The sequence below is a fragment of the Gossypium hirsutum genome, chromosome A09 (assembly GCF_007990345.1).
Source record: "Gossypium hirsutum isolate 1008001.06 chromosome A09, Gossypium_hirsutum_v2.1, whole genome shotgun sequence".
NCBI classification, from domain to species: Eukaryota; Viridiplantae; Streptophyta; class Magnoliopsida; order Malvales; family Malvaceae; genus Gossypium; species Gossypium hirsutum.
Genome location: NC_053432.1, coordinates 46,582,860 through 46,597,383, shown reverse-complemented (window position 1 = coordinate 46,597,383; position 14,524 = coordinate 46,582,860). Strand labels below are relative to the sequence as shown.

At 34.9% G+C, this 14,524-nt stretch overlaps 2 non-coding genes across 2 annotated transcripts; both read right to left on the bottom strand.

Moving 5' to 3' along the window:
• Window positions 1–393: 393 nt before the first annotated feature.
• Window positions 394–500, bottom strand: LOC121206895 (small nucleolar RNA R71). Its single transcript, XR_005902066.1, has one exon. It is a non-coding gene; the product is annotated as a small nucleolar RNA R71 (small nucleolar RNA).
• A 4,576-nt stretch (window positions 501–5,076) lies between these two features.
• Window positions 5,077–5,183, bottom strand: LOC121206894 (small nucleolar RNA R71). The gene has a single exon (XR_005902065.1). It is a non-coding gene; the product is annotated as a small nucleolar RNA R71 (small nucleolar RNA).
• Window positions 5,184–14,524: the final 9,341 nt, after the last annotated feature.

Below are 14,524 nucleotides of genomic sequence, written 5' to 3'. Positions count from 1 at the left end.
TTTAAGATAGTATGTCGTGCCAGTGCTTCATGATCTTAATTCGGGTATTAGAAGACTCAAAATTTAGGCAAAACAATTCGGGTTGGAGCCAATCATGTCCAGATGCTTCGACAATGGGCCAATTCAGTGGAATGCCTATCGAAGATCCTCATCTACACTTAATATTTCTTATGGAGGTGAGCGATTCTTTCAAGTTAGCCGGAGTACCCGAAGATGTATTATGATTGAAGCTGTTCCCATATTCGTTAAGGGATAGAGCTTGAGCCTTTCCCATATTCATTAAGGGATAGAGCTTGAGCCTGGTTGAACTCATTGCCACCAAATTCAATTTCTATATGGCAAGAGTTAGTAGAAAGATTCCTTATTAAGTATTTCCTGCCTAGCAAGAATGCTAAGTTGAGGAACGAGATCACTACTTTCCAAAAAATGGATGATGAGTCTTTGTATGAGGCATGGGAAAGGTACAAAGAATTATTACAGAAGTTTCCTCATAACGGAATCCCACATTGTATCCAACTTGAGACGTTTTATAATGGTTTTAGCGCACACACGAGGATGGTAGTAGACGCTTCTGCTAATGATGCTCTCCTTTCTAAGTCTTATAATGAGGCTTATGAAATCATTGAGAGGATTTCCGGCAACAATTATCAATGGCCAACCAATCGAGCAACTTTAGGAAGACAAGTCGTTGGAGTACATGAAGTGGATGCTCTTACTTCACTTGCATCTTAGGTATCATCAATATCATCAATGCTTAAAAATTTTACCACTAATGGGTTTAATAGTTTTGCAGCTCAGCCAACGAATCAAGTTGAAAATGTAGCTTGTGTCTATTGTGGGGAAGGATATTTGTTTGAAGAATGTCCATCGAACCCAAAATTTGTGTATTACATGGGTAATCAGCACCAAAATCGAGGAAGGCAAGGACTGCAATCCAATTTCTATAACCCATCGTGGCAAAACCACCCGAATTATTCCTAGACTAACCAAGGGGCTAGAACAAGTAACACTTACGCCCAGCCTAGGCTGACCCAGCCACTTGGTTTTCCCTAACAAGTTTAAAAACCAACCCAAGCTAAACCATCCAATATCTTAGAGAATGTATTAAAGGCATACATGGAAAAAAATGATGCCACTCTAAGGAATTTGGAGAATCAAGTGGGCTAGCTTGCAACTGAACCCAGAAACTAACCACAAGGTGCATTACCTAGTGATACGGAGAATCTGAGGAATCCAGGGAGGGAGCATTGTGACAGCCCTAAATTGACCCTAGTCGGAAAGTGGTTTCGGGACCACTAAACCGAGTCACAAAAATAATTGACCGTCATATTTGATGTTTATTATATGTATATATGCATGTGTGAAAATTTCATGGTTGAATTTTGTAAATTGTAAGTGAATTTTATTAAATAGGACTTATGTGAGAAAATTTAGAAATGTGCTAGGCTAATGTAAAATGGCCCATTTATGCATGTTGCAAATAATTGTACTTGCATGTCAAATACCCCTTTTATTTTAAGTGGTGGCCGGCCATGATGGTCATATATATATAATATGTACTAAATCTTAATTAAATGGCCATTATTTTATGCAAAAGAAAGGAAATAAATTAAAGAAAGAATAAAAAGAAAAGTAATGAAGACAAAGCTTCATCTTTGTCTTCTTGGCCGAATTGAAAGAAAGAATTGGGGCAAAAACATTCGGTCACTTGAAGCTTGAGAAGGTTAGTAAAAATTTTGTTAGTTTTTGAAATTTTAAGCTTAGTTTAAGTCAATTAGCTAGTTCCATATTAGCCCATTTGAAAACTTGGAATTTTAGATGTTGGTTTGAGCTTTCGGTTGTGGTTGTCAAGGGAGGAAATGAGATTTTGTTTGTCTTCAACAATTGATGGGTATATAAGTGTTAAATGTGAGAAAATTTCGTTTGGGTAATTGAAATAAATAACTAGAGGCTTAATTATTAAAAGGTTTCGGTTTTGATATTATTTTTATAAGCATAATTAGTTCAATTTGATAATAAGGTATGAGGTGATAAGTAAAATTTTCATGGTGGTTTAGGTTTAATGACATTCGGCTATGGATTATAAGTGTTAGCTAATTTGGCATAAGAGTATAAATGTTAATTACTTTATATTTGAAGCCTTGAAGAATAGGTTGTGGAATATTAAAGTGTTGAAGGTTAAATCTTTAAGCTTGGTTAATTTGGACATTCGGCTATTCTTATGACATTAGATATAAGGGTATGAAAGGTTAAGTCTAAGTAGTTGGGAGTTAAAATGTTGGTGATTTAGGTACGGTCTTTGCATGAAAATATACTTATGGAAATGGTTATTATATTTTTTTTAAAATGTCACTAAATGCCTTTATGTTAAGGAATATTCAGCTATGTTATATATATATAAGTTTAATTTATTCATGGTAACTTGGCATGTGGATTGGATATATGTTAGTTAATACATGCATTTGGAGGTGATGTGTTTAAAAATTAGGTATACGGTTTGGTTTCATTATTGAGTATAAGGGTTAAGTGTTTTAAATTGCCTTTAATGTATACGTGTTTATATTGAAATATTAAGGCTATGTTAGCCAATTGAGGGTTTCGGCCAAAATATTAAAATAAATTGGTGTGAATGTTTGAGTGATGAATTTGACTCTTGTGTCGAGTTGGGATGATATGTGTATTTTTATAAAACTAAACGATGCTAAATAAATTCGATTATGCATGGTATTAAGCTAGTATTATGTTCTTTAGTACTTGAGTAGAGCATATGTATGATGTTTAATATCTAGTTAATAACATCATTTGTACTTAATTGTATGGTATACATGTATTAAATCGAATCGCTAATTGATAAGTTATTTAATAAAATCTATTTATTGAATCAAGCTCAAGAGCCAAGAGGGTCAAAATCTGATAAAGGAAAGAAAAAGCGATCGAGTAGTCTATCCACAACTATTTAAAATATCCGAGGTAAGTCTTCGAGTAATGACCCTACTTGAATTATATTGAAATGATTAGTCATACTATGACGGATAGCCGAATGTGCATAGAGACTATGTTATAAAGCCAATTGAAATCATGCTCTTTGTGTGTGGCTATTGACCCGAAATTGGAAAGGTTTAATAAATGTTTTGTGTTTGAGCCTTAGTAACGAAAATGAAATATGGATGTGCCAAGACTGTTGATTTATGTGTGCATGAGCATTTGAATGAGATCCGGGCTAAGTCCCGAAGGCATTTGTGCTAGTGATTTGATCCGGGCTAAGTCCCGAAGGCATTTGTGCTAGTGATTTGATCCGGGCTAAGTCCCGAAGGCATTTGTGCTAGTGATTTGATCCGGGCTAAGACCCGAAGGCATTTGTGCGAGTTGATATATCCGGGCTAAGACCCGAAGGCATTCGTGCGAGTTGCTATGCCCGGGTTAAGACCCGAAGGCAATTGTGCTTGTGGTAATATCCGGCTAAATTCCGAAGAAACTTGGGTATGAATGTGAGCGTTTTGTGCTGTAATAAATTCAATTAATACGCTCGACAAACCCAAACGATAAGGTATGTTTGCATGTGCTTCGGAAAGTCGATTCGTTTTAAATAGTATTCGTTCAATCGACTAACGAACTTTTGGGCTTTTAGATGGGTTGATACCTTGTGTGTGTATATATGTTGATGAAGTGTGAAGTAAGCATGATTATGAGAATGTGTATTAATAAAGTGATTCATTTAGCTATGTGAATGTAATACTTTAGTCAAAGCTGATTTCATTACTTGAAACTTACTAAGCTTTAAAATGCTTACCCCGTTGCTTTGGCTCTCTGTTTTATAGATTTTGTTCGTTAGATATCGGATTCGGGATCATCGAAGTCGAAGTCATCCACACTATCAAAGCCCTTTTGGTACTCTTTTAGTTGAACTCTGGATATGGCATGTATAGGACTACCCATTGTTGTTGTTCAAGTACTTTTTGTGATGTATGTGTGTACAGCCATGCGAAAATGGCTTGTAGAAGTGGAGTATGGCATTAGACCATTTGTGTTTATGTATGTATATATGGTTTCATGATGTGACTATGGTTTGGAATGGAAGTGTTGAGCAAATGATCAGCCATTGGAATGGCTAAATATGATCATATGCGGACCTATGTATGACAAAACCCTAGTTGGTCCGTGGTAACCACGAAATAGGTAAAGTTTACCTTGAAAACAGATGCTGACAGCAGCAGTGGTGTGGATTTGAAAAATCACAAAAATTTGTAGGAATGGAATTAAATAGTGAATAAATTATGTAATCGAACCTTGATGAATCTATTTTCATATGAAAGTAACGAAACAATCATATGAATAGTATATTAAGAGATATTCAGGTTCTCGTGAGACAGGGCCAGAACGGTTTCTGGATTTCCTGTTCCGACTTTATTACTTGTTGCGACTGTGTACACTTTCACATTTCTGTAGTTCCAAATTTTTGTTGCCGTTGCCAGGGATTGTTTTAAAAAGTCATTATTTGTGAATTTGTTAGTTTTGCATTTTGGTTTATTTTTCTATTCATTTTAACCTCAATTAATTTTTCTGTAATTATTTCAGGTGTTTATGAGTATTGACCGAAGAGATGAATTTCAAAAATCCAAATCAAGGAAACGGAGCAAACCCTACTCAAAATCCTATCCTTATTGTTGATGATAGGGATAGAACTTTAAGATAGTATGTCGTGCCAGTGCTTCATGATCTTAATTCGGGTATTAGAAGACTCAAAATTTAGGCAAAACAATTCGAGTTGGAGCCAATCATGTCCAGATGCTTCGACAATGGGCCAATTCAGTGGAATGCCTATCGAAGATCCTCATCTACACTTAATATTTCTTATGGAGGTGAGCGATTCTTTCAAGTTAGCCGGAGTACCCGAAGATGTATTATGATTGAAGCTATTCCCATATTCGTTAAGGGATAGAGCTTGAGCCTTTCCCATATTCGTTAAGGGATAGAGCTTGAGCCTGGTTGAACTCATTGCCACCAAATTCAATTTCTATATGGCAAGAGTTAGTAGAAAGATTCCTTATTAAGTATTTCCTGCCTAGCAAGAATGCTAAGTTGAGGAACGAGATCACTACTTTCCAAAAAATGGATGATGAGTCTTTGTATGAGGCATGGGAAAGGTACAAAGAATTATTACAGAAGTTTCCTCATAACGGAATCCCACATTGTATCCAACTTGAGACGTTTTATAATGGTTTTAGCGCACACACGAGGATGGTAGTAGACGCTTCTGCTAATGATGCTCTCCTTTCTAAGTCTTATAATGAGGCTTATGAAATCATTGAGAGGATTTCCGGCAACAATTATCAATGGCCAACCAATCGAGCAACTTTAGGAAGACAAGTCGTTGGAGTACATGAAGTGGATGCTCTTACTTCACTTGCATCTTAGGTATCATCAATATCATCAATGCTTAAAATTTTACCACTAATGGGTTTAATAGTTTGCAGCTCAGCCAACGAATCAAGTTGAAAATGTAGCTTGTGTCTATTGTGGGAAGGATATTTGTTTGAAGAATGTCCATCGAACCCAAAATTTGTGTATTACATGGGTAATCAGCACCAAAATCGAGGAAGGCAAGGACTGCAATCCAATTTCTATAACCCATCGTGGCAAAACCACCCGAATTATTCCTAGACTAACCAAGGGGCTAGAACAAGTAACACTTACGCCCAGCCTAGGCTGACCCAGCCACTTGGTTTTCCCTAACAAGTTTAAAAACCAACCCAAGCTAAACCATCCAATATCTTAGAGAATGTATTAAAGGCATACATGGAAAAAAATGATGCCACTCTAAGGAATTTGGAGAATCAAGTGGGCTAGCTTGCAACTGAACCCAGAAACTAACCACAAGGTGCATTACCTAGTGATACGGAGAATCTGAGGAATCCAGGGAGGGAGCATTGTGACAGCCCTAAATTGACCCTAGTCGGAAAGTGGTTTCGGGACCACTAAACCGAGTCACAAAAATAATTGACCGTCATATTTGATGTTTATTATATGTATATATGCATGTGTGAAAATTTCATGGTTGAATTTTGTAAATGTAAGTGAATTTTATTAAATAGGACTTATGTGAGAAAATTTAGAAATGTGCTAGGCTAATGTAAATGGCCCATTTATGCATGTTGCAAATAATTGTACTTGCATGTCAAATACCCCTTTTATTTTAAGTGGTGGCCGGCCATGATGGTCATATATATATAATATGTACTAAATCTTAATTAAATGGCCATTATTTTATGCAAAAGAAAGGAAATAAATTAAAGAAAGAATAAAAAGAAAAGTAATGAAGACAAAGCTTCATCTTTGTCTTCTTGGCCGAATTGAAAGAAAGAATTGGGGCAAAAACATTCGGTCACTTGAAGCTTGAGAAGGTTAGTAAAAATTTTGTTAGTTTTTGAAATTTTAAGCTTAGTTTAAGTCAATTAGCTAGTTCCATATTAGCCCATTTGAAAACTTGGAATTTTAGATGTTGGTTTGAGCTTTCGGTTGTGGTTGTCAAGGAGGAAATGAGATTTTGTTTGTCTTCAACAATTGATGGGTATATAAGTGTTAAATGTGAGAAAATTTCGTTTGGGTAATTGAAATAAATAACTAGAGGCTTAATTATTAAAAGGTTTCGGTTTTGATATTATTTTTATAAGCATAATTAGTTCAATTTGATAATAAGGTATGAGGTGATAAGTAAAATTTTCATGGTGGTTTAGGTTTAATGACATTCGGCTATGGATTATAAGTGTTAGCTAATTCGGCATAAGAGTATAAATGTTAATTACTTTATATTTGAAGCCTTGAAGAATAGGTTGTGGAATATTAAAGTGTTGAAGGTTAAATCTTTAAGCTTGGTTAATTTGGACATTCGGCTATTCTTATGACATTAGATATAAGGGTATGAAAGGTTAAGTCTAAGTAGTTGGGAGTTAAAATGTTGGTGATTTAGGTACGGTCTTTGCATGAAAATATACTTATGGAAATGGTTATTATATTTTTTTTAAAATGTCACTAAATGCCTTTATGTTAAGGAATATTCAGCTATGTTATATATATATATATAAGTTTAATTTATTCATGGTAACTTGGCATGTGGATTGGATATATGTTAGTTAATACATGCATTTGGAGGTGATGTGTTTAAAAATTAGGTATACGGTTTGGTTTCATTATTGAGTATAAGGGTTAAGTGTTTTAAATTGCCTTTGATGTATATGTGTTTATATTGAAATATTAAGGCTATGTTAGCCAATTGAGGGTTTCGGCCAAAATATTAAAATAAATTGGTGTGAATGTTTGAGTGATGAATTTGACTCTTGTGTCGAGTTGGGATGATATGTGTATTTTTATAAAACTAAATGATGCTAAATAAATTCGATTATGCATGGTATTAAGCTAGTATTATGTTCTTTAGTACTTGAGTAGAGCATATGTATGATGTTTAATATCTAGTTAATAACATCATTTGTACTTAATTGTATGGTATACATGTATTAAATCGAATCGCTAAATTGATAAGTTATTTAATAAAATCTATTTATTGAATCAAGCTCAAGAGCCAAGAGGGTCAAAATCTGATAAAGGAAAAGAAAAAGCGATCGAGTAGTCTATCCACAACTATTTAAAATATCCGAGGTAAGTCTTCGAGTAATGACCCTACTTGAATTATATTGAAATGATTAGTCATACTATGACGGATAGCCGAATGTGCATAGAGACTATGTTATAAAGCCAATTGAAATCATGCTCTTTGTGTGTGGCTATTGACCCGAAATTGGAAAGGTTTAATAAATGTTTTGTGTTTGAGCCTTAGTAACGAAAATGAAATATGGATGTGCCAAGACTGTTGATTTATGTGTGCATGAGCATTTGAATGAGATCCGGGCTAAGTCCCGAAGGCATTTGTGCTAGTGATTTGATCCGGGCTAAGTCCCAAAGGCATTTGTGCTAGTGATTTGATCCGGGCTAAGTCCCGAAGGCATTTGTGCTAGTGATTTGATCCGGGCTAAGACCCGAAGGCATTTGTGCGAGTTGATATATCCGGGCTAAGACCCGAAGGCATTCGTGCGAGTTGCTATGCCCGGGTTAAGACCCGAAGGCAATTGTGCTTGTGGTAATATCCGGCTAAATTCCGAAGAAACTTGGGTATGAATGTGAGCGTTTTGTGCTGTAATAAATTCAATTAATACGCTCGACAAACCCAAACGATAAGGTATGTTTGCATGTGCTTCGGAAAGTCGATTCGTTTTAAATAGTATTCGTTCAATCGACTAACGAACTTTTGGGCTTTTAGATGGGTTGATACCTTGTGTGTGTATATATGTTGATGAAGTGTGAAGTAAGCATGATTATGAGAATGTGTATTAATAAAGTGATTCATTTAGCTATGTGAATGTAATACTTTAGTCAAAGCTGATTTCATTACTTGAAACTTACTAAGCTTTAAAATGCTTACCCCGTTGCTTTGGCTCTCTGTTTTATAGATTTTGTTCGTTAGATATCGGATTCGGGATCATCGAAGTCGAAGTCATCCACACTATCAAAGCCCTTTTGGTACTCTTTTAGTTGAACTCTGGATATGGCATGTATAGGACTACCCATTGTTGTTGTTCAAGTACTTTTGTGATGTATGTGTGTACAGCCATGCGAAAATGGCTTGTAGAAGTGGAGTATGGCATTAGACCATTTGTGTTTATGTATGTATATATGGTTTCATGATGTGACTATGGTTTGGAATGGAAGTGTTGAGCAAATGATCAGCCATTGGAATGGCTAAATATGATCATATGCGGACCTATGTATGACAAAACCCTAGTTGGTCCGTGGTAACCACGAAATAGGTAAAGTTTACCTTGAAAACAGATGCTGACAGCAGCAGTGGTGTGGATTTGAAAAATCACAAAAATTTGTAGGAATGGAATTAAATAGTGAATAAATTATGTAATCGAACCTTGATGAATCTATTTTCATATGAAAGTAACGAAACAATCATATGAACAGTATATTAAGAGATATTCAGGTTCTCGTGAGACAGGGCCAGAACGGTTTCTGGATTTCCTGTTCCGACTTTGGAAATTCATTACAAATTAACCAGAGACAATTAGGAGTCAAGCCATATATGTATGGATTCCTCTCTGAGTCTAGTTTCTATAGAAGCAAACGGCATCAGTATTGAAGCTCTGTACAGGGAGATATCCAGGTCGTAATGCGCAAAGGTCAGTGTAGTCGACCCCAGTAACATGGGAGACTTTGACTAATAAACTGTACTAATTGGCCCAACCAAAAATTCTAGAAAAAAATATTTAGAAGGGTATATGAGTCTAGTTTCAGGGAAAATTCACGGAACTGGATTTCGAGTTCCAGAGCTCAAGATATGATTTTTAAAGTGACTAGTACGCAGATTGGCAGCTTGTCTGGAAAAATTTTAATAAGTGGTTTGAAGTCTGTTAACACCTCGTGTTCCACTCCGGCGACGGTCTCGGGTTCGGGGTGTTACAAGCATTGTAAAGCATTGACATTGAGGAGAGGAAAGATATTTGAACCCAACACCGTCGAAGTTGAAAAGGAGCCAACTGATGCTCAAGACTCAGAGGAAGTTCTATCGAGTGTTGAAATTTTGGTTTCACTGAAACCAGAATCTGTAAAATCTGACAAGGTAACTTCAGAACCAGCTAATTCTGATCAACTAACAACTTTGTTAGATGCAGAATTGCCATAGAGGAAAAATCAACCAGTTCCAGTAAAGAAGCATCCACCGCCCTACCCTTAAAGACTTCAGAAGCAGAAGCAGGAAATCCAATTCAAGAAGTTCCTAGACATACTCAAGCAACTTCATATCAACATCCCGTTGGTTGAAGCACTTGAAATAATACTAAACTACGTCAAATTCATGAAGGATATCCTCTCAAAAAAGTAAAGACTTGGAGAATTTGAGACGGTAGCCCTGACGAAGGAATGCAATGCGTATCTTCAAGACAAACTACCCCCAAACCTAAAGGATCCTAAATATTTTACCATACCTTGTAACATTGGAGCAACATATTGTGGTCAGGCATTATGTGACTTAGGTGCGAGTATCAACTTGATGCCCATGTCAATATTTAGGAAGTTGGGGATTGGTGAAGTTAGACCTATTATGGCTACACTTTAATTAGCAGATCGATCCTTAGCACATCCAAAAGGAAAAATCGAGGATGTATTGGTACGTGTAGACAAATTTATTTATCCTACTGACTTTGTGGTTCTAGACTTTGAAATAGACAAAAAAGTGCTAATCATCCTAGGAGGGCCATTCCTAACAACCAGAAGGACCCTTATTGATGTGCAGAAGGGCGACCTTACTATGCGTGTTCAGGATGATCAGATAACATTTAATGTTTTTAAGTCTATGCGATTTCCTGACACAATTGATATTGTTCTGCAGTGGTCCGATTTAGAGGATCTGGTTGTGGAAAAGGAACTCAACTATGTTGAGGACCCATTGGAACAAATTTTGACATCAGACCCTCCAAATGATGAAGAGGAGGATGAATACTTAACTTTGCTAGAAGCTAATCAAAGGGGATTTAATCCACAATCCTATTTTGAATCTTTGGAGTTGGAGAGTAGGGATTATGCCCAACCAAAAGTGTCAATCAAGGAGCCACCTAAATTAGAACTCAAGGTACTTCCTTCACATTTAAAAATGTTTATTTAGGTAACGTTTCTACTCTACCTGTGATTGTTTCAGCAGAATTAACTATTGAGTAAGAAGAGAAACTCATCCTAGTATTGAAACAATTCAAGAAGGCTATCAGATGGACCATAGCCGATATTCGCGGTATTAGTCTGTCTTTATGCATGACAAGATTATCCTGAAAGATGGTGTAAAAAGGACGATTGATGGACAACGAAAACTAAACCCCATCATGAAGGACATGGTGAAAAAGGAAATCATCAAGTGGTTAGATGCGTGTAATAGCCCAAATTTCAGCGATGTCGCAAATAGTGATTTGAGACCACCAAATCCGAAAAATGAACTCGTAGATTATATTATTTAATATTTATGAGCCAAATGTAGCTTTTAGAAGATTTTTGAAATTGTAAATTATGTTTTATAAAGATTTATTTGGTCGAAAAATTGAGAAAAAAAAGTATCGAGATCTCAGTGTTATAAACCGAGCCATAAATATTTTTATAAATATTTACGGAGTGTCAAGAAGGAAATATTAAAATTTTGTTAGAAAATTTTGACGTTTGGGTGATTAATCAAATAAAAAGGACTAAATTGAAAAATGTGTAAAAGTTGCTAGAAGGATTAAATAGCTCAATTATCAAATGAGGAAGAACCTAAAGTGCAAATAAGCCCAAAAGAGATATTTTGGGTGGCAATAGCTAAGAAAAGTCAGGAAATGGGTGAAATAAGGGCAAAATTGGAAAATTTCCAAAATTAGCTAAATAAAAATGAGACCAACTTGGAATATCTAGAATTCTCTTCATTTTTTCTTCATTTTTATTAGCTGAAAAATAGCCATGGAAGAGGGTTCAAGCTGCTTTTCATACTCTAGCTTCATGTAAGTTTAATTTTTGCTTTCTCCTTGAAATTTCTAAGATTTTGGACTTTTACAATTGGGTCCAACTTATTATGTCATTAGTTTTTGATTCCATGGCTAATTTTTAAAGTTACTATGGATGAGTGCTGGAAGCATATGATGAATAAATATAGAATTGAAGGTTTAATTTTGATATATGATGATTTTATCAAGTAAAATTGATGGAAATTGATTTTAGGACCTAATTATGAAAGAGTTTGGAATTAAGGTCTAGTGCTAAAGTTCTGATTTTTAGGGGTTATGAAGTAGTTTAAAATGATAGACTAAAGTATTAATTGAGAAAAAGTAGCCCAATTGAGGGGTTAATTGAGCAAGGACTGAATTGTATGAACTGTAAAATTTGGGGTAAAATGGAAATCAACATTTTGCATTAAAATTGTTTTGGACAGCATCAGTAGTCTAACTTTGAAAAATCACCAAAAATTGTAGAAATCGAATGAGAGGATGAATAAAATATGAAATTAAAGCTTATTGAGTTTTGTGAGATAAGGTCAGAATGATTTCGGGTTCCCTTGTTTAGATTTTGAAAAATCACCAAAAATTGAAAAAAAATAATTAGGGGCTTAAATTTATATGTTTAGAATCCTGAATGAGTCTATTTTTAAGAGAAATAAACAAGAACATTATTTGAATCCCGTATGATGAGATAATTAATTTTTAGTGAAGAAGGGTTGGAACTATCAGACAGCAGAATTAGGGTGACTTTAAAGAATAAATTGTACTTATTGGCTAAACCAATAATTTTGAAAATTTTATGGTAAGAAGATATGTAAGTATAGTTTTAGGTAAAATTAGCGGATATTAATTTGGAGCTCCATAGCTCAAGTTAAAAATAAATTAGTGACTATGACATGGATGGACAACTTTGGAATATAAATATAAGTATATAGTGAAGTTATAGATAATGTTACTTATAAGCATGTTATATACATTAAGGATGTGGAATGGAGAGGATGAGGAGGAAAATATGTGAGTGACTTATGCATAAATTGATATGGAGTTTATCCATATGGAGTTATCGAACTTCAAAGTAAGGGAGGTAATTTTCGAGTTAATGGTCGGCGCTTAAAACATTACTGGGGAAATAAAATTGAACGGGATCAAATCTCGTTCATTTTATCAGATGATTAATTTTTCTTGTTTTCTTTTTAAATGATTTGGGGTATATTTTTGGGATTAATATATTTAAATAAATTATGTCTAGGAGATTGGAACTTAAGCGGGATCGCTTGTGACCCTTCCAATCTTTCCTGTGAATTGATTTTAACATAATTTTCTGAGAAATTATTCCCTAAATGGCAAAATAAATTTTTAGCTTTTCAAATAAAAGGGTCAATTTTTATCCAAGTTTTAAATTGCATCTCAATTTCAAATTTTCTTTAAGTCTAGGTACTTAATTGAATAATTTCCAAAATTTGGTTGCTCTTTTTGTATTTATTAAAAAGTAGATGCCTTTTTTTGTAAATATTTTCAAAAGACATCTAGAATAAAATTTTTTAGTTTAATAAAAAAAAAGAGATGATAATCATTAATATATAATTATATCCATTATAATATATTATAATATATATTAATTATAATTAACTTTACATAGAGTTAGGATTAGTTTAAATTTAATTTTAATTTAAGTTTTTATCTTTAATAAATTAATAGCAAATAATAATTTAAAATGCATTATATTAATTATTAATTGTTGTTAACTTTGTATAGAATTAGAACTTAGAATATTTTAATCAATAAATTGTTCTAAGAATTCTAATTAAACTACTACTCCTTTTCCTTATAAATTCGATCAACCTTCTTCATTATTCGTCACTCAAACTCTATCCCCACCAAATACCAAATCACCTAAGTGCTGCAAGCCCCCAACCGCCTAGCTGCTTGGCACCCTCACCCATTTGGCCAGCAGCCCCCACCCACCGTGCGCACCTAGCAGCCTGCTCTTTGGTGCCGCACTTGCCTCACCTGCCGCACGTCTAGCTCCGGCAGCTTGCCAGGGCTGCTCAACGTGCTTGCAAAGATCTGTGTCCCTCGTGTTGCACCTAGCTCCAGCTCGCGCGCGCCTACACTACTGCCCACTCGGTGTTGTTGCCTGCGGCTCGCATAGCTGCCTACGCACATTCGCACAGCACACCAGCCTCGCACCAACATCTTTAGTCGACAACCCTCCAGCCTATCCTAAACTGACCTCTTTTGTTTTATAATTATATTTTAGGAGTTCTTAATTTTTATAAAAATGGTGGTAATACAAATTCTTCTCCTAAATTTTAATTTTATTTAATTATTTAATTTTTCAATTTATTGAATTATTAATCATTTTTATTAATTAAATTTTTGAGAAAATAATTGTTTCCATCTTATGTTTAGATTAATCATGCCTTGCAAGAGAACTCGTGCCTCTGCCTAAATTGACGAATCACAAAACAAACTCCATGAAGAAGCCAAAGCTAGATACAAAAATATTTTCAAGAATCAACAGATGCACCTAGAGAAAGGCTTTACATTGAAAGAAAGCAATTATATTGATTTCATGGCACGTATTCGTTAGGTTGTTGAAGCTCTTAATTGGGAATTGTTTTGTGAGAAAAGACCCAGTGTGGATGAGGAATTAATTCATGAATTTTATGCGAATTTAATCTCAAGCGAGTTGACATAAGTTTCGGTTCATGAAATCAAGTTCCAGGTTCTAAGTGGACCGTGTCAAAATAAGGAATTCACACTTGTTGAAGAGAATATTTGACACCACTTGCGAAGGTATGGTTCTATTTCATCCGATTCAGCTTATGGCTATTTCACATGGGACTACAATTTCATTAGAGCGAATGGTCTTATTATATTCGATTTTAATAGAAAGACCGTTGATGTGGGAAAAATCATCCTGAAAGAAATGCAGAATTGTGCCGCTAGACATTCTT